Source organism: Empidonax traillii, unplaced genomic scaffold (assembly GCF_003031625.1).
Source record: "Empidonax traillii isolate 1590-97213 ecotype Southwest subspecies unplaced genomic scaffold, ASM303162v1 scaffold833:size273953, whole genome shotgun sequence".
Lineage (NCBI taxonomy): Eukaryota > Metazoa > Chordata > Aves > Passeriformes > Tyrannidae > Empidonax > Empidonax traillii.
This window is the reverse complement of record NW_020956026.1, coordinates 137,353-164,389: the sequence shown is the minus strand read 5'-3', so window position 1 is coordinate 164,389 and position 27,037 is coordinate 137,353. Positions and strand designations below refer to the sequence as shown.

Here is a 27,037-nt window from a genome sequence, read left to right as displayed (position 1 = left end):
ACCCTTACATTTAAAGGCTATTTCTTTATTGTCCATGATAAATGCGACTGCATAATCAGATCAGCTCCTTGTTTGTTTGCTCGTCTTCTGCCTCCCATTTAAATTCCAGAATGTGCACTTCCCTTTCCCTCCTCAGTACGTGCATGTCTCAGCCCAGACAAGATTCCCAGAGCCTCAGCCTTCGCATTTGCAAATGCAGCTAAAATAACCAGTGCTCTTTGGACAGGGAGCAACGTGAAGTCCATCCCAGCTAGTGAGGGCAGAGTGATTTAAAGTGGCTTGATAATCAAATGTGAAAGGTTAGAAGTATAAAAAATATATGGTGCCTCCAATTCTGTCCCGTGCACCTCTTCTGTGTGAAAGGGCTGTTTCTGCTCCGTCCTGCAAGCAGCTGGAGCTGTTAGGCCTTAGAGAAGATTTGGAGCTGGCTTGGTGTCAGCAGGATAAGATTTTTGTTGAGCGCTGGGCTATGAAGTTGTGTCCCTGATTCACTTTGAACAGATACTGTACTTTGTGTGTGTTGTTTGCAGAATCCTGCTGGCATTGGTTTACTGTTTTGGAAAGGAAAGGGGTTAATTAGCGTCATTATCAATCACTAATGCTTGTCTAACATGTCCAAAGAATAATCAAGTTAGGGGACTGCACGAAGCTAACATCTGCTTCATTCCAGTTAAAGATTTTTCCTTATATCGTTCAATTATTGGAAGTCCACACCGGTTTCAGGCTTTGTCAGGGCCATAAAGAAGGGTCAGATCGTTAGAAATCTAGAATAGAGGGGAAAATGCAATATAAATAACAAATGGCTTCATTATTTGAGTTACAGGTGCAGGAATGGCCATGAAAATGAGCAGGGATTACTAAAATATGTTCCTTATTTTTATCTCCAAGACAGAGGAAAAAAATAAATCAGCCAAGCCCAGTTCTTAAATCATTTATTCTGCATAGGCTGCAGCCTCTCTGTTTTCAGTATCTAGTTTAGTAAGCCCAAACTCCCCACAAGAAATAGTTTAAAGTAAACGACTGGAAAGGGAGGAAAAGTTAAAGTCTATCACAACCCATTACCAGCAGAGCAGTATGGTCAGAATAGCAAAATAGCCTTGTTTTTCTTCATCTAGTTGAAGTTTCTGGGCTTTCTTGGGTGGATGAAACAGCTGGTATTTTGGGCAGGGTAAACATAGCTTATACAGCTTACGATGGTAGTAAAGATTTCTGTTCTCGAACTGCTACTCTGTTCTGGTGCTGAGATATGAAGGTGACAGATCTGTGGTCTTTTGTTCCCTTTTACAGTCATTGTAGTCATGTCTCTCCGATGCTGAATTCAACTTTGCTGGCCCAAAGGGCCAACATTTTTATCATACCAAGAGAGAGGTTAGAGCATCTTCACTGAGTGAGTGCAGTGTGGAAACCAGGGTAAGACTACTGACAGCTTTCTGGTAGTGTAGGAGGGACCTGCTGGTTCCCTGTGGCACTTTTCTTTTAGGCTCTGATTTTGCAAGGCACAGTGCCCGCAACCAGTCTGTGGTTTTCCCATGCAGGTAGGAGTCCCTCCCTCTTGAAACCAGGGCCCTGAGGTTGCTCCAAGCTCCATGGTTATTGTCCCATTCATAGTCACAGAGCTCATTTGCACAGATGATCTTCAAACCAGGGTAAGGAGGATAAACCAGGGAAGCACAGCCCCCGGAAAAAATTGTCTTGTGTTGAGCAGGAAGGTGGAGGATTGTTGGGTGTGAAATGCAAGCCATTTCACCATGTTGTTCCTCAAGCATGTTGTGCACACACACATACATCCTAGTTTCTATAGGAGAGCTATAGTGTCAACATGAAGAGCTTTTCTGTCCAGAGATGCTCTCAAGCCTCATTGCTGTTGTTGCCTGTGGTATAGTTAATTCCCTTTGTAATACTTGATTGAAAGCAGATGCAGGGGTCTGAATAAAGAGTTGTTTTCTAGTGGGAGTGTGAGCTATGCGGTTACCCTCACAGGCTGAGGGACGTTTATTACTTCTACACAACGTTTCTGGTTATGTTCCTACCTGCTTGTTCATCCCGCAAAACTTCCTGCCTCAGCACGGCTTTGGGCAGAGCTGGCCCCCTCCTCCCTGTGCACCATGCATGCTGCTCCCCAAAGCTAAGGATGAAGAGGCAGAGGAGTGAAATATATGGGACATGTTGTAGAACAGAGCATTTTTTTGGAGCTCCCAGGAGAAAAGGGAGAGCTTTCTTCCATTTCCTTCTCCCTTTTTTCCCTCCCTCCCTTTTAACCTTGCTGGCAGCCCCCCCCTCCCTCCAGCTCATCCTCCTTGCCCTCTCCCTTGCTGCTAGATGCTGCTCCCTGTGCTTGTCCTTGCTCCCTGTGCATGGCCACACTGTGGCAGCTTGGACAAAAGCTGGGGAGACACCCTGCACGTTGCATGTGCTGATGTGCCCAGGCAGAAGGCTAGTGGAGCAGTGCTGGGGGGAAAGCAGAGCCTGTGCCTGGCCTCAGCACTCCTTTCTTTGTTAGGCCTAATGAACTACACTATAATAGTGATAAAAAAGTGCTCCTGCCATCCCTGCCTGGGTTTTGGAGCCTGTGTAGGGGTGTAGGTGATCTAGGACAGCAGTTGATGGGTGTACCATTGCCACAGAGCCTTGGTGCAGGCTGTTCCTAGCATGTCAGTATTTGGGGGGGGGGGGGGGGGGGGGGGGGGGGGGGGGAGGCTGGCTCTTGGGGCTTCTTCCCATTCCCATGCCCTTGTGAGAGCTTACATCTATCCTGCTGGAGAGGATGGGAGAGCTAGAGAAAGGGGAAAAAAGTAGGAGGTGGATGCAGCTTAGAAGAAAATGAGATGGAAAAGGGACAATTGTGGATTTTGCCTTGTGTTTCCAGGAGAGTCTGGACACGGCCCTGGTAGGGGTTATGGAGATCATAACCCTGTCCCTTGCTGCCTCTGCTCTTGGAAAGTTTTCTGGGAAAGGACTGGGGAAACTGAAGCCTCCAGCAGAACTGGCTGCTGCTATGACCCTCTCAGAGGCCGACTGTTTATTTGTTCGCATTGTCATACCCAGGGAGGTTTTTCACCTAGGGTGCCTGTTCCTCCCTGCCTGTGAAGAGCCAGTGTGCAGAACGGTGTGCGTGTGTGGCTGCACATGGAGGTGTGCGTGCATCTGTCTTTACGGGTGTTTGTGTGTATGCTCTTATCTATCTATTTATCTTCATGGGCGTGTGTATTTATCTCTCCATCCCCGAGACTTTTGGAGAGGCTGGGAGAAGAGGGGGTGGGGTGGGCTGTCTCCCGGATAGTTGATATTCCAGGTTCAGCCTCTTTCTCCGCTCTCATTCTCTAAACCCAGCCAGGGGGAGTGTCGCCCCAGGCCGAACATATGCTTCTTTCCATTGCACTAATCCACCTTCAGCGTGGAGGAATAATTGCTCGAGTGTCCATGGCTCCTCGGCGCTTTGTCCCTCGCTGGCTCCCATCAGCTTGGCACACGCCATTTCAATCAAATCCTTTCAGAGCCCTGTCTCCTTTTATCACGTCCCCGCTCCGGCGAGAGGAGGGAGGGGAGGACCGAGCTCCCCGCAGCCCCGGCGGGGCCGAGCCGAGCTAGACCGGGTCCCCCCATTGGGAACAAAAGGGCCACTGAGCAGCATCGGGCTGAGGTCGCTCTTTCTGCAAAGGTGTTTGAGTATGATGTTGTTGTTGTTGTGAGGAAATTTAAAAAAAAAAAAAAAATAGAAGTGAGCCATTGAGCTGCCTTCTTTCCTGTCACAGTGAAGAGAGGCAGCTCCGTTAATCGGAAGGCCATGGGTTATAGAGAGGTGTGTGGAACACCCACCTGTCAGTGTTTGTGCTGCTAGTGACAGGGCAAGGGCTGGGAATCAGCGTCTGGAAAACTCCCGCGACTCTCCGTAGACAGGGGAATGGGGGATTCCTGCAGGAATCTGCCCTCATCCCAACTTTCCCCTCTCGCCCCGTGGAGACAGCCTTAACCTAGCGGGACAGAGCGACTGGGGACGGGAGATGGGCAAGGATGCTCCTACCGTTCCCGTCTGGCTCGGGACCCTGGAGGGGCAGAGCGGTGCAGGCTCTGAGTAGCAGCAGGGAAAGGCTCCGTCTTTTTTTTTTTTTTTTCTTACTAGTTTTGACTCCCTTTGCCTTCAGGCGAGGGGGTCCTGGATGTTGCGAAAGGGCTTTAAAATTCCTCCTAGCAGCCCCGAGCTGAAGGAGTGGAAGGAGAGGAAGGTAGGGTGGTTAACTGGGGAAGATTTAAAATTAGAGAAAAGCAGGGAAAAAAAAGAGAAAATTGTGGGCAATCTTTACATCCTGCGGACTATTTGGTTCTTTCTTTCTCCTTGTTTTTGCTCAGCTGCCTGGAATGGCTGATGGGGGGCAGCCCCCGCCTTCCAGGGCTGGTCCCGCTGCCGACCCCGGGCCCACTTTTCCCGGGAAGGCCGCTGTGCTCCCTAAGGCGGGGGGGCTACCTGCTGTCCTGCTCGCCTTGCCGCTGCTGGGAGGCGAAGGGCCTCCGGGGTGGGGGTCCTGCCTCCCCCGTCAGCTCTGCTGGGTTCACCGCAGGTGAGGACCGCGGCTTTCCCGGCCGGCAGAACGGGGTGCCGGAGCACCGCCGGGATGCCCGCGTTTCGCACCTTGCCAGCCCTCCATCCTCCCCGCCCTCCACTCAGAGGGAGCCCGCAGAGCCCCGACCCGGGCGAAATTGTCGAGGGAGCTGCGACAAACGGGCCGGGTCGGGGGGCAGAGCCTAGCGGCAAACATGCGGCCGATCGGGAGCGTGCCGGGGTTTGCTCTTCGCAATGTTTGCCCACTGAGTCTCTGAGTATTTTTTTTTTTTTCTGCTAAAGTGTGTGTCTTTCCTGCCTCTCAGAAAAATCGCCTTTCTTTAAAAAAAATCCAAAACAAACAAACAAACAAAAAACCACCAAAACCCCCAAAACCAAACCCCTTTCCACTACGTTAGGATTTAACCACAACATCCACAAAAACTGCCTTATGAAAACCAGACTTTTCTGTGAAAAGACTCTTCTGGCAGCAATTAGTCTGCCTTTCTTGAACAAAATTCTTTGTAATGTCATTCAGAGGAAAAAAAATAATCCCAGGATAATTTTGATTACACAGTTAAAAAATAATAAAATTAGCATATTCGGGTTTGCCCTGCAAAGAAAAAAAATAAAAAGTTTAAATTTCCCATTGATCGAAAAAAAAAAAAACAACCCCAAATCAACTCGCAGAGATTTTGCGAGGGTGGGCTTTCACGGGAAATAGACTCGTTCAGTTCCTGTGTGACGGGCGTAGCGGGCATTAACACACACACTCGTTACCGACTTCTTTCAGGGGCTTGGCCTCAGCCTCTCAGCCCCACCTCGGCTGCGGAACGCCAGGCAAGAGTGCCGCTGCCTCCAGTGGGAGGCTCGTGTCGGTCCCCACGCAGCTGCGCCCGCCCCTCGGCGGGCAGCACCCGGCTGGAAATCGCGTGTCTGCCCGGCGCGCAGGGACAGGCGTGTCCCTTTCTTGCACACCCCTCCCCGGGACCTGGCTGCCCCCCGTGGGTCCCGGCCCCCAGCAGGGCAGAGGGGCTCACCCCGGCTACTGGACGGCACCCGGCTCTCTCCCTGCCTGCCGCCCCTTGCCCACTGGAGGAGGATGAAGAAGGGGGGGGGGAAGGGAAGAATCCGGCCCCAGGAGGCGGGGTAGGGTGGGGGTAGCTGCCTACCTGGAAGCCTGTCGCAGATGCTTGGGCAAAGCCAGTCCCTCCGCCTCATCCGCAGGTTTTTGCTACTTTCCTCCCCCTTTCTCTCTCCCTCCCTCTCTCTCTGTGCTCTGGTGAAAGGTTGCATGTTCCAGCTCAGAGATTCAAACGCTAAATTGCTAAACCGGAGTAGGAAAGGAGGGGAGTGAAGGGGAAAAAAAAAAAAAAAAGGCGTGTTTATATTTCAGATATTTTAAAAGGTCGGCTTTAATTAGGTTAAATACAAGTAGTATTGGCCCAGAAGCACATACTGCAATAAGCTCGTTACAAGCCTAATTGCAAAACAAAAAAACCCAAACAAACAAAAAACAAAAAACCCCACCCCAACAAACAAACAAACAACAACAAAAGACCAACCAACCAACAACAACAACAAAAAACCACAAAAAAAAAAAAAGAAAAAAGAAAAGAAAAAAAAAGAGGAAAAGAGCGTGTGGAGAGAGAAGTCGTACTCTTTCGGCACGACTCACCTCCTGCAGTACGTGTGCGGGGATGTGCGGCGCCCCACGCCGCGGTTACCGCACATCCCCACGCGGGACGGCCAGGGAAGGCTGCGTGATGCACAACCCTCCCCACCCCGGCCTCTATCTTTTTGGAATGAGTTTTGCATTTCCCAGCCCTGCTTGCCCTGAGTGGGGGGCCGCTTTTGCAGCCGAGCGAGGTGTGGGGTGTCTGTGCGTGAATCTGAACTTGCCTTGGAGCCCGGTCCCCTTCGACTCTCCAAAATAGCTCTTCTCCCCAGCTGGTCCTTCTCTCTCAACCCTTTGGCAACACAACTTGGGGGGGAAGGGGGAACCATTTGCCCTGAATCACAAATTTTCATGGCTTGGAAAGAAAAAGGTAACCCTCATGTCTAGCTCAATTAATAAACATGGTGATTTCACACCCAAAAAGAGGACATTATTTCACGGGAGCACTATCAGCTCCATCACAAAGGGTCACAGCGCAGCTGTGGCGAGCCCGGGGTTATTATGCAGCCTGATGATAGGATCCCGCTTGCCATCCCGACTCCTTCCTCGGGGCGAGCAATAGCCCCCGGCAGGGCTTGTGCCACCTCATGATAAAGGACTTACCCGATGTGTGAGGAAATGGAGCAGCTTTCAGATGAGAGGTAATCAGCTTGCAGGCGCAGCCCCAGCCCCTCTCTTCCCCCCAACCCGTCTCCTGCCTTTCTATTTAACTTTTCTTTCCCCCTCCTCCCCTCAGACAACAACAGCAAGGAGTTATTATTCATTTAAACGAAAACCTGAAGTTCCCTCTCACCTTCTCCAGCCCCCTGAGGGGATCAGAGGAGGGAGACCCCCGGTCCCCCCTCCCGGCCAACCCTCATGGCTGCCGGTGGCAGGAGGAGCTGCCTCCCCGCAAGGAGGGACAGTTGTGGCTGATGGATTTCTGGTGTCAGGAATTGGGTCCAGAAGCTGTGAGGCAACATATTAACTGCGATCCCATAATCTCTTAATCACATTACATTTTAAGTGAGCATGTGTAATTTCACCCATCAATGATTTATTTAAGCAAGGGAGCACAATTACTTGTCTCGCACACAAGCGCTGGCTGGGGGAGCATTGTTTGCCAGAAATAAAATCTGCGGTTTCAGGGACTATCTGTTTCTCCATGCTGAGAAACCCCAGACCCCCTCTTCTGAGGACAGCAGTTAGGCGGCTGATCCTTCTACTCAGGCAAGGCGAGGGAGAAGTTTCCTACCCTTTCCATTCATCCCCTTTCCAGAATCAGGCCAGCAGCATTATCTGACTCTGGTGAGGTGAAAAGTGTCTTCAGCTGCCCAGTCTTTCTCCGGTGCTCCCTGCAAGCTCTTACTCGGGGAACGTGTTGGGGAAGCCAGGGGGATGTTTGCTGATGGGAGGAGGGGGGATCTGACCCTTCTGCACCGTTTTGACTAAAGCAGGTATAATTTACCGAGCCGGTGAGCCGATCTCATAGGGGGTCACTCTTCCCGAATCCTACATTAAAGAGGGGGGAAAGTGGAGTAACCTCTCCTGGCACGATTCTGAACACTAGTCTGGGCATTTGACTCCTCTGGCTCTGGCCTGAACACCTCCGGAGCTGTGAGAGATGAAGCTCGCCCCACATTTCGGCACGCCAGTCCCCTCCGCCCTGGCTGCCCTCCTGCACCGGGCCTATCCTTTAAGGTTGCCCCGTTTCTCTCTTTTTTCGGCCCGAGGGCCAAACTCGCCATCAAACCCGCTTTCCCGGCGGTGGGGCGACATCCCCGCCACCTCCTGCCCAGGGACGGCAGCCGCCGGAGGGCAGACGTCCCAACCCCACCCTCTGCCCGCGGAGAGGGTAGGCGGGTCTGCAGGCGACCCCACCAGCTCCCCTAGACCACCCCCTGGCTCCAGGCCCCCCGGTCCCGCCGTGCAGCTTGGCCCCAGCGCCAGGCTGGAAACACCTACACAGCTTTATTGTTATTATCGTTATTATTGGTATTGCTATCACCCCCCTGACATCGCCCTGTGAGGGGCGGCCGAACCCCGTGCCCACGGCGAGGAGGGAAAGCCACCCGAGAAACGTGTGGGGCTGTCTGAGAGCCGATGTCTTCCTCAAACTGGGCTGGTGTTCTACACGTGCCGATATCTTTACTAAATAGCTGATGGAAGAAGGTGCCCGAAAGGGAAAATCTCGGCTAAAGAGAGAGAAAGAGACCTCCTCTTCTTTCCGTGTCTTTATTTTTTTTTCTTTTTTATTTTCTTGAGCTGCCTTACTCAGGCATTTGGCAGATTTAACGTTGCAAAGGAAACATAGAAAAAGAAAGTAATTACATTTTTGGAAAACAAACAATAATTACACGATACAATCGGTATAACAGTAAGTGAAACACAGCAGCGGGAGTTAAAAACAATATTCTATCCATGGAGATGGGCTCCGCCGCTGACTCAGCGGTTTTGAATACTCCAAATTATCCTTACATCGGATTTCTGTAGCGCAGTTCAGCTGCAGTCTATTGGCTTTTAAATTAAAACATATCTCGCTGATTAGGCACGAATAGCGTCTAAAAAAAAAACAAACAAAAAACAACAACACCAAAACCCCAAACAAGGAAGCAGGTTTCTCAAGGTAAAAATTATTCTGGTGGATCAGGAATATTTCATGAGCCCCGTTTCCCCATCTGTATGCCAAGTGGAGGAGCAGCGTTTGGAGGGGCCGCTCCTGCCCCTCGGTTCCCGATGCCCGGGGCGGGGGCGGGAAGGGAGCAGGAGCGGCTCCCTCGCATCTGAACTGCTGCAGCACCTGTCACCTGGAGAAGCTGTGACTTCACGTGTCCCGCGGCTGTGACTTCACGTTGGGGCGCATTATTCCATCACTGAGCCGTGTTGACATAAACATTCCCTCCCCCCCGCGACGTTCTACTCCCCCTCCCCCGCTTTGCCCGACTTTCACAGGAATATTTGGTGTGATCTCTAAGGCAGCAGAAAAGTTGTGTGTGCATGTGTATTTATTTTTTCTAACTAACATTTTTTAATTATTTTTTATTTCCGACTGACTCAGTTTTATTTTAATCGAGAGCCCTTAGGACTAGCTGTAATGATATGAATGGTTAAAGTGGGAAGAGCTCAAGGCTCGAGAATTCTCTCTCCTTGGAAAAAAATACCAGACATCCCAAAGAAACAGCCATGCAGAGCGTAGGTCTTATGTAAATGGAAAGAAATCGTAGGCTGCCGGTGTAATGTGAAGCATACGTGAAATCTAGCATTTGTTCAATCAAACCCTAGTTCTGCTTCCCATTAACTGCCAAATCAAAAAGAAAAGGGGAAAAAAAAAAGAAAAAAAAAGGAAGAGAGAAGGGAAAAAACCCCGATTGCCGCAAAATTCTAATTCCCACCTCTCAAACTTGTGTATCCCAGTGAAAAGTTTTGAGTTGTGCTGCTGCTCAGTTCTGGTACTGCCCTCAGGACTCCCAAATTCCCAGGAAATGGCCACACAAGCGATGATGACAACAGCAGCAAATACGAGGCTTCTCGCCGCCTGCTCTATTTGAAAGCAAACACGCTCTATTTTTCGTCAGGCAACCCCAGACAGAAGTGGCAACTAAAGCTTTAAACCCTTTGGAAATTCCTTTCTGATTTAAGAGAGCCAGGGGGCTTTCGTCCTCTCCCTGCCGTCGGTTGTGAGGAAGGGCAACAAAAGAGGTAAAATGCCTTCTCCAACTAACTGGCTCAGCGTTTCATATGCATCAAAGGGAAAGCAAGAGCTAATCCGAAAATGACCACTTTAATGTACACGAACCCATGGCTACAGCAGTAGAACCGAGGGGGATTTTGAACTCTCCACCACAACAAAACCCTACACTTAATGTCATAATAACAGATATTAAACAAAGGGGAATGAAAGGATCTCACGCTGGGTTTTCTGCATTCTTGAGTCTAATTAAAAATATACAGAAAAAAGACATAGTTTGGGTCAAAATGGCATGAGAGCCGCCTTGTGCCAGTGAAGAGGCTGCAATTATCAGCTTAGAGCCAGATACTAGAGATCTTATTCTCTCTTCAGCTCCGCGGGAGCCGAAAGCCAGCAGAGGGGTGAGGGGGATAGATGTGCCCGAAGAGGGCTGTGAGGGCTTGGGGAAGAGGGCTGAGGGATACCTTTTCCATTTCCCCAGATTGCAAAGTAGAACTAAAACAAATATAGCAGAGCAGCAGAGCCCCGCAAGACTTTTTTTTTTTTTTTTTTTTTTTTCTTTTGAGGCCACTTTGACGGCCCTTCCATTCAAATGGAGCCAGGGTGTTTACTTAGTGTCAAGTTGTATGACTCCCGGCTTCTGCCTTTGGGGCTGGTGCCCCCAGCTGAGAGGGGAATCCTGTGGTAAGCAACAAGTGCCCCGCATGGCAATACCTTCCTGGGGAGAAAATACCTCTCACAGAAGGAACCTTCTCCAAAACTAAAGGCCAGAAGCTGGAGCCAGACAAATTCAAATGCAAGATAAGGCACAGGCAAGAGATTAACCACTTGAATAAGCTACTGAGAGCATCAGCAGTCCCATTCCTCCTTGTATTTTGGCAGAGATGTGAATGTTCACACTGCTAATGTGACTGAGTCTAATCCAAGAGATTGGGCTCAATATAGAGCACAACCTGCAGTATGAGAGAGGTCTGATGAAACCCTCAAAGCTATGACTAATAACTGACTTCAAGACTTTGTGATCTGGTCTCTTGTAAATATCCACGGTGCTATTTTGCTGGTATTGGTGTTTGGCTGATGTTTCTTATATGCAACAGTAAGAAAACTGTCTTTTCCTTTACTCATATGAAAGCTAACCTCTTTTACTGCTTGTTTATTTTGTTTCCAGAGGAGCCAGACTTTGCCAGGTGTCAGGAAGATGAGTCTTTCTCGAAGAGTTACCAGCATTGCCACTCTCCATAGGCCCTTTTACCATCTTTGAAGGAGACCTTCTTGGTGCCTGAAAACATCTCGGGCTGCACCCAAGGTATTCCCATCCACTAGTGTGGCAAGTGATGGGCAGGGGTTCCTTTAGCCAACACTATTGAGACTTATGGATGGTACTCCAACCCCAGAGAATGGACATAATTGTGGTGGAAGTCAAAACAGAGAGAGGGGGCAGCAGTGCTTCTCTCATCCCATGGCAGCCACAGGGAGCAAAGTACACCTGAGCTCAGTATCCCATTTATCCCTCCTCAACTCGTCAAATGGACCAATTCAGAGTGACTCAAGGTATTGGATTTGATGTATAAAGACATAGCACAGAGCAAGCAGCCCTGACTCTTGCTACCAGCAAGACATGGGTGACCTGATGGATCTTTCTTTCTTAGGCTCTTGTCTGTGTTTTGTCCTCAGGCGCTTCAGCTGCCAAGCACAACTTGCCTTAAAGTTTGTCTCACACAGAGGAGAAGGGTCTTTCCAGCTTGCCTGGTAAGACCTTCCTAACCTGAGGGCCTTTGCAAGAGGCCCAGGAAACCTTCCATAATTGCAGGGTACTCGGCTCAGGGCTGTATGTGCAGTGCAATTATTGTTTACCAACATGGTGACTCCTACTAACCCTGCAGCACAGCTACCTTGCTGAAGCTAAAGATTAAGTATTAATTATTGCCCGTAAATCCAAGAGGTCTTCTCTAGGCAACATCAGTAACACTTCTGAGGCTGATTGTACGCTTAGTTTTTGAGGAAAAGCTGTAAAACAGAGGTTTCAACTAACATCACTTCTCAGCCTGTAAAATTCCGTAGTGGGGAGAAGAATATTTGATACTTGAGGGTTTGAGCTGAGGCTTTCCACCTCCTGTTTTCTTTATGGCTTTTGAGTGACACCTATGAAGTGGCGTTTGAAACATTTATGTGCTGTTTTGAGCGAACACCTGGAGAATGATCCTACTACACTTGCAGGGAGTACTGGCGGGACAGGACAGGGAGCGATGCCGCAGCTCATTTTCCCACTTGCAGGTGTAGGTTTGCACCACTTACACCCATAGTGGTTTATGGCTAGTGCTCCCGTGGGATCTGAACCACGATATTTGGCTTTGCAGGGATGCTCTGCACAGACTACCTGGAATGGGCACTGCTCTGCGTGCCTTCAGGATGTGCAGGTTCCTGCACTGGGCTGATTGAAGATATGCTATCAGGTCTGGCAAGCTGTCCTGGTTTTGGCCAGGACAGGGTTCATTTTTTGCAATAACTGTGAGGGGGCACAGCTAGGGCCCAGATGTTATGCTATGTCACCTCACATCATTGCTGGGGGTGGGGGCAAAATGACTCCCTCTCTCTTTTGGGAAGAAGGGGGAGAATGGGTTCCTTTTGGTTTAGTAAACACGGTGGATGAAGCGGTCTGGTATTGTTTATTGTCAGGGGCCTTCTGTGTAAATCCTTCATTTTCTTACACTTTTTTTTTTATGAATATGGTTGCTCTTCCTGTTTGTTTTCTTATCTCGTTGCTGTTTCCCGTAAATTGTTCTGATCTCAACCCATGTTCTTTAGCTTTTGTGCCTCCAATTGGAGGGGAGGGAGAGGAAGCAGAATATGGTTTTAGCGGGAGTACTATTCCTAAACCATAACACAAGGGACAAGCTGTACTTCAGACGGCCTTTAAACATCCATGTGTTGCGAGGCAGCCCTGACACCATGATGGTTTTCTTTGTAGGTAGGGTGCTCAAGAGATTTAGGAACTGAGCAGGAAGCTGTGAGCATGCCCACAGTGCTCTGCCTGTCTTCTAAAGACAGGCTTGAAGGGAAGCTTACAGCCTAAACCACTGATTTTGGAGAAGCTGAGGTGTGTTTCCTTAGTCCTTTTTGTGTGAGGCATGGTGTGGCGGTGTGAGTGCTGTTCTCATCAGGATGAGTACATTAAAAATAGCAACAGACAGATGGATTTGAAAATAAGAGCAATTTCGTGCAACAGCAGCAGCTGAGAGCAAGGAGCAATTTCTTGAAAGAGTGACTTAAGTAACAGCCCTGTTGTAAACCAGTTGGACTCTTGAGATAAGAACAACAGGAGAAATTTTACTCTAACAATACAATTATCATCATCATCATCACCTTAAAGGAAATGGTAAGGGAGAGCTGGAAGGAACTTGACCATCTTTCCCAGGCTAATAGAATAATCTGCTTAATTTTGCTTGTATCTGATTAACATTGTATCTAATTGTCATGCTGGTTGCAGTTCTATTGCCAGTATAATTTTGAAGTATTTTGCTGTGTTTTTTGTAAAAATTTGCCCTCTTGAGTCTTGGATTATACATTACTCACTGGGAAGCATAAATTTTCTTGATCAACACTGTGGACTGTAATTAGCTAAGCCATGAGAATAAATGTTGACAACATTTAGGGCCCAAACTTGTCAACATTTCATTTTTATTAGTGTAGACACTCAAGACATGTTCTGCATGGGCACATTTTTAGTGGGGCTGCTCATTCACCTTTTGGCCAGTGTGATGGCTTGGTGTGTGTGCTGGGATGGGGATGCAGGTGAGGAGGTGGGGAGACTGGGAACCAGACTGGGACCTGGGAAGCTTGTGCTGTTTTCTGTAACTTCTGCCATAGGGAACAGGTAGGAGGAGGTGGGATCGTAACACAGTACACAAGTACCGTGCTTTTGTTGTTTGTTTCAGGAATACAATTGATTATAACCTATTAGCACAGGCTCCTGTACTAAGATTGTTCTCAACACACGAGGCTCGCTACTGTGGATTAAGCTGAAAAATATAACTTGCAAGATGTTTGACACCTGAGAGTAATGAAAGGCACCATGTTCCTTCTATAATCTACCATTTGTTCTTCACATTTTTCCAGTATAGAGGTTCTGGGATTACATTTCCTACGCTGTGCCTAGTTCTTCTGCACTGAGAGCAATGGGAAACAGCTAGGTGTCTCTCTGCACTTTCAGGTACTTCAGTGCTTTAAAAATCTGATCCCTGTGTGCCTTGTGTCTATGTCCTTATCTTAACATCAGCCTAACAGACTTGGAAGCAGGTGAAAATTTTACTAAAAATACTTGCTGGCCTGTTTCTAAGAATAAGTTAGAAAATAAAGACAAAAAGGGTACTTTAGCTCTGTGCCTTTCAAGTTTACATTTGTCAGGGAGCATCTAATAAAGCCATATGGAAAACTGGATTCTGCAGAGGATGATTTATGGGACAGTGCACCCATTGAGTTCAGCAGGACTTGTCACTTTAGGAAAGCCACTCCTAAGCCTTGGTATTTGGAGATCTGGACAAAGCTGCCATGGCATTGTGTCATCCCTCACACCCTTACCGATAGATCCTTCTCTTTCGGTTTTATGGATAAAATTAATGAGAAGGAAAAATTCTCAAGGAAAGGCAGCAAAACCCCACAACCCTGCATATAAATAACACCAAGGTTTGAACCCAAAGTGATGGGAAAGTCACATTTTAAGCTGTGCCTGTGTCCTGGATTCACCCTGTTGAGCGTGAAAGTAGTACTATCACTTCTGATTCCCTCCTCGCTGTTGCCCAGGCAGTGTCCAGGGTGGAAACAGTTGCATGCATCCACTGCTGTGTTTCTTCCATGGTTGTGTCACATTTCTCTGTCCGCTCCTCAAAGGGGTTGTTTGTCTCTAACTCGATGGCCTCCTCCAGACCCAGTCTCTGGTATTAAACAAGAATCTTGCTGGCCAAAGGCATCCTGCCAGCCTTTTCCTAGGGTCCTCTGAGTGACAGACAGACCTGTGGCTCCCCAACCGCTGCCCTTCGTCCTGTCCCCAAGCGCCTCCTGTGAACTTCCAGGAAAGGACTCTGAACACAGCTGAGCAGTGTGATATGTCTTGGCATCCCTGCCTAGGCCTCTTCAAAATGTGCTTCCCCTTGTTCATAGCAATCAGGCCATTTCTGATGATGGTTCAGCAATGCCTCCCAGGCAAGTGAGGGCATGATCAGTCCTTCTTCTTCAGATTTTCTTCCAAGTGAGTCAGAGAAGTCATCTAGGCAAGGAGAAGCTCTGCAAGTCGGGGGAGAGCAATGGTTTGCGCTGCTCACATGCCTCTCCAGCTGTGCTTGGAGAGGGAAAATCACTCCTGGAGCCATTCACCTGGGAGCCTGCTGGGGTGCAGGGGGGGGCATCGTAGCTTGTGGAGCATAACGTGTCCAAGCTTTGTAATTGCTCCTGTTTCCTTTCCAGTATGTCTCCCAGGAAATTAGCTAGATGGTCCCACTGTCAGGGGGATCTTGCTACCAGAGGACTTTGTCACTTTTTGGTTTTACCTAAAACTAATTGAAGAATAGGTGCTATCTGTATCTCTGTGTGTTGGTCTAGTGTTATATTTCGGTGTCCCTGGCCCTAGGACTTTTGATATCTTGGGGCTAGGAGATTCCTGATGTTAGTCCTTTAGTGAGAGGGAACTGAAGCACCAAGTTGTTAAAGGAGTTGTACAAGGCCAAACATCCCACCTCACACAGATCTGGAAATAAATGCAAGCCTCTTGCCTTTCAAATTCTTGCGTAAATAATTTTTCTCTGTTTCCCGCTGTACCATGGTATAGGGTTTCCAGTGCACTGGGGGAAATAAAGAGTTGTTGTATGGCGTAGACATACAGAATAAAAGGAAGATATGAAAGAGTTTGCACTAGAGTGTGACTTTTCTGTAAACAAACTACAAGCCCCTTGTAATAGTTTTTTTAGATTATTGGGTGCAAAGAAGGATTTGTTCTGTATCCATGAATAGAAACATGAATAAAATTTGCTTTGACGAAATCCCACTAGCACGCCAGTCTTGTGTGCTTGTATTCCTGATATCATGATGTAGATTATAGTTATAAAGTCAAGACATACAGAAGTTAAATACAAGGATATTGCAAATGCAAAAAGGTAAGAATAGGTTTCCCATTCAACTTTTAATTCCTGCATGATGTGTGCCTTTATATTGCCTAAATGGTGGTGTGATGGATTTTTCTTTCATGCTGTTTGTTTGCCTTTCAAAGATGCAATTCAAATGAGATTGTAAAACCTCCTGTGTTTTATCCCCAGTTCATCTAGTGGCAAGAGAATGTAAGAACATGCATGGAAAGAGGTGCCACCTGCGTGGCTTGTGCTGACTGAAGCACTGAAGCCCTGGTGGTCGGTGCTGCAGGAGGCAGGGGTCCAGCTTTGTGTCAGTGCCAGTGCTGCCCCTGCAAGTGCTGCAGGTGAGGAGCCTCCAGCACGTCCAAGTGTTGCTCCCTCTAGGAAGTGCTGGTGTCGCATTCAGCAGCCTCAGCCCCACTGTGCAAGCCGTGGATCATGTTGCCTGTGATGGTCTTCTACCTCTCTGTATCTCTCAAAGAGACTCCTTGCAGAGCATGTGAAACCTTCAACTTATACAGCCTGGGCTGACTCTTCCTGTCTGCAGCAGCCACCATCACTGTTCCCCAGCCCTGTCTGGTGCCTGAGCTACAGTAAATGCTCTACTAGCACCAGGAGAAATTAAAATGCCTGCACCACCCAGGAGAAAGTCTGCATTTAGCATCTCCTCTGTTGCAGCAGGCAGCTCTGTCTTGCCTCCACACTGCCCTGTTGACAGGGTGATATCCCCTCAGACCCGGCACAAGAGCCCAGGGCTGCTGCCAAACCTGGCTGTAGCTACAAGCCTGTCATGGCAAGTGAGCACAGTGGGGATTGAGGGGGAAAAAAACGCTGAGAGTTAACTCCACAACATCATCATAAAAAGTATTCAAGGGGCTAGCAGTGGTGTTTGTATGTTCTGTGGTGGGAACAAAGCTCTTAGTGAATAATGTACTGTTAAATTCTGGGTAAGACATTAAAATGTAAAAGTAAAACCAGTGCATTAAGATTAACTCTGGCAGCTCCAGCTTGTGACCACGATATTTTTAATATTATCAAACCCGTTGTTCCCCTCCCACATACAGGCATACTGTATTTTGCTCTTTCAAGTCAGAACATGCTTTCATGAATTTTTTTCTCTTCTGCTTCCTTTTTTTTTGATATCTCCATTCTCTCCTCTGTCCTCTCATCAAGACAGTAAAATTGAGAGTTTAAAGTTTCAGGGAAATTAGGATGCTTGCATTTTAATTCGCAATAGAGACCTTGATAGTATACTTTGAAGACAGGCTCAGCATTTAATGTAAAACAAGAGAAGCTGTATGCCTAGTTATGCTTGTACATATGGTACCTACAAATATCACTTGCTTATTGATCTGGAGTCTCAGCAATACCTAAGCATACGGAGAGTATAAGAACCATGGGAAAAGGCCATGGGAACAGGAAAAAGCCCTTTAATTCCACTTTCCTGCTTTTCCATCCTCCTCCCCCCATCCCCTCCTTCTGCAGCAGCAAGCCTAGGTGTCTGTGGAACTCATTTACATGGTTTGCTTCCATTGCCTACTCCCCTAATTTATCCCATATGTTTATTGTCCTTTGTGTGCAATACTCCTGCTCGTGTTCCCTATGTGTGCTTATAATTTCCTAATTTTTCAGGTTCTAACTCCTGTTGTTTTTTGTTTGCTTGTTTGCTTGTTTTAATTCTCTCTGCTCACCTGTGTGTGATGTCTGTGAAATTTCTGCTTGAAGCAAAGGCAGCAGCATCCACCAGTGCTACTAGGAGCCTTGGCAAAGTGAAGCTCTTAAAGGGGTGCCTTGTTCAGAGGTACTACACTGAGACTGCAGACAGGATGGGATCTACTGGGAGATTCAATTGGTACAAGCCCTGCTTTAACAGGTCTACACTCCCCTTCTCTGCTGATTTGGGAGCCCTGGTCTTCTAGAATGGGCCCATAAGGAGAGGAAATATCAAGACACCTCTCAGTACATGGCTTAGTTTAACAAAATGCACAGCAGCTCCGACTCGACAGAAAGACCCTTGGAATCTGAGGGAGTAATTTTAAGCACAGAATTTGGTTTTGAAAGTAACAAATAATATTAAAAATTATTTTCTTTCTGTTTGCAAGAAACCCATGGTACTTGCCACTGCTGCAGTTGTTTTATGCCCTGATACTCATCAGTGAGATTTTGTTTACGGGTAGGGACTGGGCATCATCTATGCCACATCTTGTGGATACCTCAAACCAGACACGTTGATGGAGACCCTGAAAGCATGATCTTCACAATACTTTCAAATACTTGAGTGTCTAGATGACCTGGGGGAGTGTTGCATGAGCAGAACCTTTCGGACTTGCAACGAAACTGTCAGCTCTGTGCCCCTGCACAAAATCCGCTGATTCCAGAAGTCTTAGGCAGAAGCACGAGAATGCGGCATGTGATCATGGGCACTCTGCAACAGACACAACTTGGAGTGTTTAGTTCACCTATGGCAAGGCAGGAGTTGTCCATGAAGCTGGTGAGAGGGCTGATGGACTGCAGGGTGGGATCACCCTCTGTGGCTCTCACACCTGGCTGGAGCTGCTGAGCCCTCACAAGCCTGTGATGTCTCAGCAGCCACAAAGTTTAGCAGGCAAAGAGCTGCTGCTAAGTTTGCAAGGCCTGTAACTCGTGGCTGGTAAAAGATGTAAAATAATTTTTAATTTTTTTTTTTTTAATTATGGTGAAACAAGCAGTAAGTATGGGATGTGTGCACACATGCATAGGAGCATATTAGCAAATTACTAGTTAGTTTCTTAGATACAATACTTGGTTTTCTTCCCAATGATGCAAGAGTACAAGTTTGTGTGTTCTTTTTTTTCGTGCTGTCTTCAGTGACTCTTATTTCCAAAAGGATGGAAGTGATTGCCTCAGAGATGGATGAATTCTTTATTTAGAAACACCTGAAATTGTCCTTAGCTTTAAACTTGGTAGTAATCTGTTTGACTGTGGGATCAGCCCCATGGATTATACATGTGCTTGCACACCATCACTTGTCACAATGTTGGGTAACCTCTTCATATATGTCTCATATCTATATCTCTATCTACATCTCTATCAAGATCTAGATCTGTTAAGTGTGTAATTCAGAGATGCAGTACTATGCAGATGTAGATAAGTGGATAGGCACAGACACACATATATAAAGCCAAAGCATACAAATATACTTTGTTGGAGAATTCTGGCTGTAAAGTCTTAGAAAAACCTAGATAGGCTTAAATACTAAGTATCAGTATCTCCCAAGGCATATTCTGTGGGTTGATATCCACCTCATTGTTTGTGACTGCCCTGCAAAAGAGGTGCCTTTAGTAGTGAAGCAAAATTTCATGGGGCTCAGTTCCTTCTGAGCAGGACTTTGCTGTAGCTACAGTGACTAGTCATGAAGGCCAGTGATGAGTGCACTGCATGCTGATACTGGGGTACTGGCATTCACTGGTGGCTGCGCAACCCAGTTCACCTCTTTTTATCTCACACTCCTTGAAGGTTTTGGGTGCTAGATTTCTTAAACACAGATGTCCCTGGAATTATTAACAAAAGTAATTATTGGCACACTTGTACCCAAAATGTGGATTTCTGACATTGTACTTATTCTAGATTCTTGATACCTTCTTGATTCTCTAGAGAAATTGGGCAACTCAGTAGCCTGACCCTGCTTGGTAAAGGTGGGACAGACCATTGCTGCCCGTTTGCTCTCTCTTGATTCCTGAAGCTTCAACCAGCCAGTAGCTTAGAAGCGCTGACTAGGTGTGCCTAGCCAGGGAAAAATCACGGGGGTGGATGGAAGGCATCCACAGGGAAAATGAGACTTCATTTTGGAGGGAGGGAAGAGAGAAACAGCAGGGAAGAGGTGCCCGAAGTGTATATAAGCATGTGAGAATCACGACATTGCTGGAGGTCAGAGGAACCAACAAGTGAAATGCTGGTGCTGCAGAAGTCCAGGAAAGTTCAGTCCCAATTCCTTGCTCTCAATACAACCAAGCATTTATATCTAGGTATTTTCTTACTTAGGGCGGATATGTATCCTCTTTTGCTATAGTTATGGGGTTTCTATTGAAAACAGTCTCCAGGGAATTATTGTGTCTTTTGGTTCAGGGACTGCATCTATTTGTGTTGCCTCTGACTTGAGCTTAAATCCCTGTGAGGAGATGGAAGGTGTTTTGTGTTCACCTTGATGTCAAGATTTTTTGCCTCTCAATACCCAGCGGCAGCTCCCATCAGGGGTGTCCTTTGTACCTGAAGACTTGTCCTTTGGGGGTGTCTTTTGTTAAAAGGGGCCCAAACAGTGCATGCATGTAAAAGCAAATAATGTGGTTGTGTAAGACACAGTGAGAAATGTGCTTTTCTGGGTAGTGGAAAGGCATGAGGTGTTTATGTGGAGCACAGCTTGCTTTTGTGAAGCCAGCAGGCATTAGCCTGGTTCCAATTGACATAACACCACAAATTTTAGCTGGGCCCCTGCCACCCACCACTCGTCAGAGCTGGTGTTACACATCTGCGCTTCATGGCTCAACAGCCGCTCCTCCATTTTTGGGAGCAGAGGCCATCCCCTGACGAGTGATGCTCCCCCCCGTGCCATCCTGCCTGTCTCCTGGAGCAGGGCATGATGCCTGGGCTGCACAGGGCCATGGGGCATCACCTGGTGGGACACAGCCTGCTCTAGCCACTGCTCCTGGCTCTGCTCCCCATATTTTCCACCGAGCACAAGTTTCCATGTGTTAGGGTCACCTACACCTTAATGGCCAGACCAGCTCTCTCTTCTCTCCTCACCACCCCCCCACTCCATGATGGAACAATGAAATCCACCATTACATTTTTTGTTACCCCACAGAGTTTTGCTGACCTACACAGGTGAAAATCTGACCTGCTGTTCGGATACTTGTTGGCAAACCCACCTTAATAATTTTTACTTTGTTTCATTTAACACATCAAATTGAGGCCAAGGTTTTCACCCTTCTGTTTTTTTTAACAGTTACTGATTTTACCATGTTTGCTTTGGCAGTTTAAAAAAAAAAATCAACAGAAGGATTACATTTCAGTGGCACAACACCCTAATCCTCAGGCAAATGATTTGTCCAAGCTTAATATGAAGTACTTAGGATGTATTGTTTGATGTAAACACTAGTTCTAATAAAATGGTGCCTGAGGTACAGTTCTTCAACTTGTAATACCCTATTTGCGTTGGCCTGTACACACTGGATTTGAAACCATTATGATAAAATATATCCTTCTTTAGCCTGATCCAAAAAAAAAAAAAAAAATTAAAAAAATCCACAGAAATCCACAGCATAGGGCCTACTTTCCAAGGAAGGGCACTGAATGTAGCAAGGAGGCTCCTGCAGGCACAGCAAGCAATGTCAAACAGAATTATGACCCGCTGCTCATGGGGTGCATCTAGGGCAGAAATCAGCTCTCTGTGGGCAGTGCATTAGTCTAGGTCAGTTCTGGAGCATCCTGGGGAAAGATGCCCCCTTACCCCATAGCTCCATACTGATATTCTGGAGTACCTCTGAAGTTCTTCCTGGCTTTTCCCTGACTCACTTCATCTATTTGAAATTATTTGTGTACGGCAATATACATATGCTCCAGGTGTGACCAAGGGTCTTACTGAAATGGTGGATTTTAAAGAATCTGTCAGAGGGACTGACTGACTGCCACCTGAGTGTCTTTTGCAAAGGGGTAAATACCAACATTTTGGGCAGGCTTCCTTCTTCTCACCCAGCTATGGCTTGTTCAAAATACTGCTGTCTCAGCTATGTGGGTCTCCCCTGCTTGTGCTCCACTCCTGTCCCTGCTCTCACTCCCTATGGGTTGTCCATGACTAGAGCTAGCCTTGATGTGGAGAGCTCCTTTTGTGCCTCCTGGAGAAACAATATCCTTCATTGTAATTGTGGCGGGTTGATTCTGTCTGGATGCCAGGTGCCCGCCAAGACAGTCTATTACTCCCCTCCTCAACTGGGCAGGAGAGAGAAAATACAACTAAAGGTTTGTGGGTCCAGATAAGGGTAGGGAGAGATCACTCACCAATTACTGTCACAGGTAAACCAGACTCGACATGGGGAAAATGAATTTAATTTAATTTAATTTTTTACCAATCAAATCACAGTAGGATAATGAGAAAATACAAACATATCTTAAAACACCTTTACCACATCCTCCCTTCTTTCCAGACTTAACTTCACTCCCAATTTTCTCTACTTCTCCCCACAGCAGCACAAGAGGACAGGAAATGGGGACTGCAGTCATTTCACCACAGGCCCTCTCTGGCTCTCCTTCCTCCTCAGGGGGATGGCTTCCCTTACTCTTCCCCTGTTGCTCCGTGGAGTCCCTCCCCTAAACCTTGCCATGCAAACCCAATACAGCAATCTTAAAGCATCCAGCAAGCAGGACCTTTTGACACTGACAGAATTAGCTCCTCCATGTCTGGATCTGCCTTGATCAAACAAGAAGATACCCTGGGAATCCCAAAGGACGGTGCTGGACAAGTCATGGAGGCTGGGAGGGAATAGCTGAATCTGCAGATGTTACAATGCCACTGGGAAGAAGTTACACTGGTTCCCAAGTAATCTTTCCATCTGCAGTGCAGTACATTTAAGGACAGAGATGTTGCTCTCACTTTAATAATGATTACCCAGCACCAAAGGGCCAACAGACACTTTTGCCATTTTGGGCTCCCCGTTTCCCTTAACTTTTCTCATGTTTCTAGTGTTATGCAGTGAGCAACATGGGACCCACATTTTTGCTCATCAGGGAGCGGGTTGTGCCTTTCAGCTTCTTGGAAAGCAAAGCTTGCAGTCACCAGTGGTGACAGATAGGGGGACTTTGCTCAGCACCAAGATTTCAGGTTTGATGGGAGACGAGTGGTACTACACACTTTTGTAACATTTCTGTTTTCCCTAAGAAGATACCTAAGCATTAGCTGTGTATCGAGAAAATGTTTGGGTTTCTTGCTCAGTGCCTGGAGTTAGCCCATGGGACAATATCATGACAGTCAAGCATGATCAGATATTCCAGTGTCCTGGGCTCAGCATTTACTGTCACATACTGGGTAACTTAGTTGAGACTTTGGATAGAGCACTGTATGAAATGCCACCAGATGCTTCTGGGTGTCTCTGCACCCCATCACGCATTAAAAGAGGCCTGACTTGTCCTAACTACAGTGTATGGTCTGACATGGTTGAAAAAAGAAAAGACAAAAGAGTTAACCTCTTCTCCTGCTTTAGGTTTACCCTTGTGGAAGCTGAACAGATTTCTGTCCAGGAGGAGCTGGTGAGAGGAAAAATGTAAACAGCATCCATTCCTTCTCCCTTCTCTGGAGCCTGGTTTCACAATCAACCTTCCAGTGAAAATAGAAAAGGGTGCAAAAGTTCAAGAAGCAACAGTAGGTAATGGATTTCTACCCTTTCTTTGGAAAACATCACTGAAGTCACGAGTGGTACCTGCCCTTGGCTTGCAATTTTGTCTTTTGCAGCTACTCATAAACAAGACTTTTTGGAGGTGCCTTTTCCAATGATGTGACCAATTATTTGCTAGTTTTAGGAGTAATCTGGCAGAGTGTTTTGGGAAGGTAACCAGGCTTTGGGATTTGCTAAACAGTCGTGAGACACCCTATCCCAGCTCCACCAAGCTGACAGGAGCTGTTATTGCTGCTGCTCGAGGTCACCATACTCACAGAGCCTGGGCACTCTGGGAGCAAACCTGGGCAATACCACCAGGCTTAGCTCCAAAACCCTGCCTAGGTGGCACGGGGAACTGCATGCTCTGATGGCCATGCAGATGTCGCCACCACTTTTTGCTCCAGCCCCATGTGCTCATGGCTGGAGGTTGCACTCCTGAGCCTCTTGTGAAGCTCGCTGTGACCCGGGGCGCACTGCAATCTCTGTATATCTGCTTAGTCATTTTTAAAACCAGCACAGCAATGCTTAGCCCCAAACCTAGTAGAGAATTACACACGGAGGCTGATCAGATAAAAACTGTGCCTTCCACTCCGGGAGAAGGGGCTGAAATTACACCATGTAATTATAATGTAGTTAACCTGTGACTGCGCTTTATATTTTTTTTTCTTTTCCCTCCAAGCCAATTATTACTAAAAGTGTAAACTCAGTATGACTGAGTTGTTTATCACTGCCCTGAGAGGAAATCATCATCTGGCTTCACACTTCTCAGAAGCCAGGTACACTACTTACCTTATATTTACACTGTCATTAAGATAACATTATTATTAATTCTGCTATTTTTCCGGTGTTAGCGCAATACTGTTGGTATTAATAACACTTAATTCAGGTCCTCAGTTCCTTAGGAGGAATCACAGCCCATGGTTATTATTAAGCTTGCAACTGGGTAATAAGCAGTTTGTCCCAGTAAAATTACGGTCTTTACAGCGAGGTGGCAATAGACCATGGGAGCCTCACCTGCTTGATGAAGCCGGTTGAAAAATATTCCCCTGGGCTCACTGAGCTTTGGATCTGTCTCCCTGCAACTGAAAAAAGGCAGAAGGGAGCACAGGATCTACAGCCTTGCTAACACCCAGGTTTCAGCAGCCCCAGATGGGGTTGCTGGTGTCCCTTGTGATTGTGGCTGACATGCCTCAGAAACGGTGAGTCCCAGAAAGGGGCTGACTACGAGGATAGGGGACTTTGCTATCGCTAACTTATGCAATGGAAGGTAGGAAAGGGGAGGCAAAGAGTACTGTGAAGGCTGGTGGTGGCTTCCGAAAGGCCATCTCTCGCATCAGAGCAGTGTATCATAGATGTGGTGGGCTGATGTGTGAGCTCCTGTCACATGCAGTGCCTGTGCACGTTCACATGAAGCAGCAGACACTGTAGTGGAAAACTAGGGCTGGGCACCTGGAATGAAAGTAGGCCTTGATCCTTCAAAATATTTCCCATGGATTATCCTTTGAATCTGCTCTTTGACAGATTATTTTATCTGCAGAAGTGTAAACTGTACTCTGGTCCTGCAGGAGTTTCTGTGGAGTACTTTTCCCCTGGATGACTTAAAAAAGTGACAGCACATTACTGTGGATGTTGTAAGTTCCCAAGCAAGGATACCAGCATGACTTCAATTGGGATACACCGGGAGGTATGGCTGTACATTCACAAATCTTACATTGCAATTTATCCCCCATGTGACCTGAGAAAAGCAGCATTCACCTCATACCCTTTTTTTTTTTTTTAACTCCTTAGTCTGCTGCCAGCTAAATAATCTACATGACAGAAGTTTATGAAAATGTTATTTTTTGCTAATTCATATTTTTCAGCCTTTCTAAATATAGCAATTTTCCCCCAAACAACTCCACTTGAAATCTGCAAGAATCAGATGCTCTTTCCTCTATGCCATCAGATATGAAAACACATTTTTCTCTTCCATGCTGTTAAAAACCTATCTATTTTGCTCTCAGTAGCCACGTGCTTGCTGATGCTTCCTCGTACAGAAATCGGCATTGTCTTCACAGCCATTTTCACTCCAAAATGCCCAGGCTGAGCACAGGGTTCTGTGCAGGGTTTATTAATAAAACGCCCCTCTCCCACCACTGTGCTGACTCCTTGCAAACCCAGCAGTGGGCAGAATGTGATCAAGGAAGATGCATTGATAGATGCATCTGACCAGAAAGCTTCCACATAATTAACAACATTTGCAGCCTTAAGCTGGAGAGCACTTTAGACGAAGCATATGTGTATTGCTTTCTGCTCTTCACATGAATTCAACTGATCCTAGCTGGCCTGACTTTCAGTATTACAATGTCACCAATGGTAAAAAATAAAAACGAGTAGGTTTTTTTGTTGAATAAGAATTGGGGAGGGGAATTTTTTTAAAATTTTATTTTATTTATTTTTATTAACATGCGTGTGGAGAAAGAACATTCTGTGTCACGCCGTTATCAGCCAAATTGCCCCATTTCTTTGTTCGTGGCACAGCTTTTGTGTGCCTAAACCTCTGGCAGCACAAGAAATAGAGGTCAAATCATTGTCCTCTGACTCAGGTTGCAAGCTGCGACTTCCACAGGTAGCCGCCTCGCAGCCAAAAAATGTTACTTATGTGAGTAGTTCGTCTTCATGGTGTGGGCGGGGGAGCCAAGAGCAACCTGGCCCACCGCAAATGTCACCAGCCATCCTCGTCGCTACTGGGGTTGGAGACATCCAGCAGCTGGCTCTGCCTCTGCTAGTATCCACTGGTTACGCCGAGCTCATTAAGAAAATATTGATCGCGCAGAAGTTTATGCAATGTTTGATCCAGCTCGCCTCCTCTGAAGCCGCACAGATCTCGAGCAGATCGCTGGAGCGGCAGAGGGGAGCATGCGCCTGCACATGAGCGAGCGAGAGAGAGAGAGATAGAGGGAAATCAAACGCTCTGAATTGAGAAATCTTGCCAAAAAATCTCTGGGCCGGGTTTGGGCCCCGAGAATGCGAGCATCAGATAAAAATAACAAGTCACACGGGCAGAGGACGGAGCGCAGGGCTCCTCTCTCGCCCGGGGCCGCGCATGCCCCCTGAGCAGCGCCGAGGCGAGGGGAGCCCGGCAGCCTCCGCCGGCAGAAGGCTGGAGCGGAGAAGGGCTGCGTTTGATGTATGAGCTTTGGCTTGCCATTGTGAGTCACCCCAGAACTAGCTGTAGGCAAAACAAAAATCTTTTGTGATTAATTAGAAAAACCGGACAATTATGAATTGACTGCGCGCAGCCAGCGTACGGTAATATAAATAGTAATGAAGCGGGCTGGATGCGATGAACACGCTGTGTTTATGTGCAATCGCAGAAAAGAAAAAAAAAAAGTATCCGATTTTAGGTGGTGTCAGTTTAAATAATGTAATTTCTGCTCTCTGACTCTTTGTTCGGTCTTTACCCAGCATTAGATCTGAAACTTTAAAACTGAGTTTTAGTTGTCTTATCTAAATGTCTGGTTGTTCTTTTGATGTCTGCCCAAAACATACGCTTCTCTTCAGTGACCATCTAAAATTATTAAGGTACGATGAATGAATAAGTCTAGCAGTGCTGTAAGTGGTGTGCAGTTATTGTTGCTCCTTTGTGTT

The 27,037-nt window shown here is 47.0% G+C and overlaps 1 long non-coding RNA gene across 4 annotated transcripts; it reads left to right on the top strand.

Moving 5' to 3' along the window:
- The first annotated feature begins 9,103 nt into the window (after positions 1-9,103).
- On the top strand, positions 9,104-25,085 carry LOC114066951. Of its 4 annotated transcripts, XR_003573270.1 has the most exons (5): positions 9,104-9,155; positions 9,253-9,386; positions 9,609-9,893; positions 11,051-11,188; positions 12,240-12,441. It is a non-coding gene; the product is annotated as an uncharacterized LOC114066951 (long non-coding RNA). The 4 variants fall into 4 exon arrangements; XR_003573271.1 differs by lacking the exons at positions 9,104-9,155; positions 12,240-12,441 and adding an exon at positions 24,973-25,085 and having other exon boundaries at positions 9,165-9,386; XR_003573269.1 differs by lacking the exon at positions 9,104-9,155 and having other exon boundaries at positions 9,165-9,386.
- Positions 25,086-27,037: the final 1,952 nt, after the last annotated feature.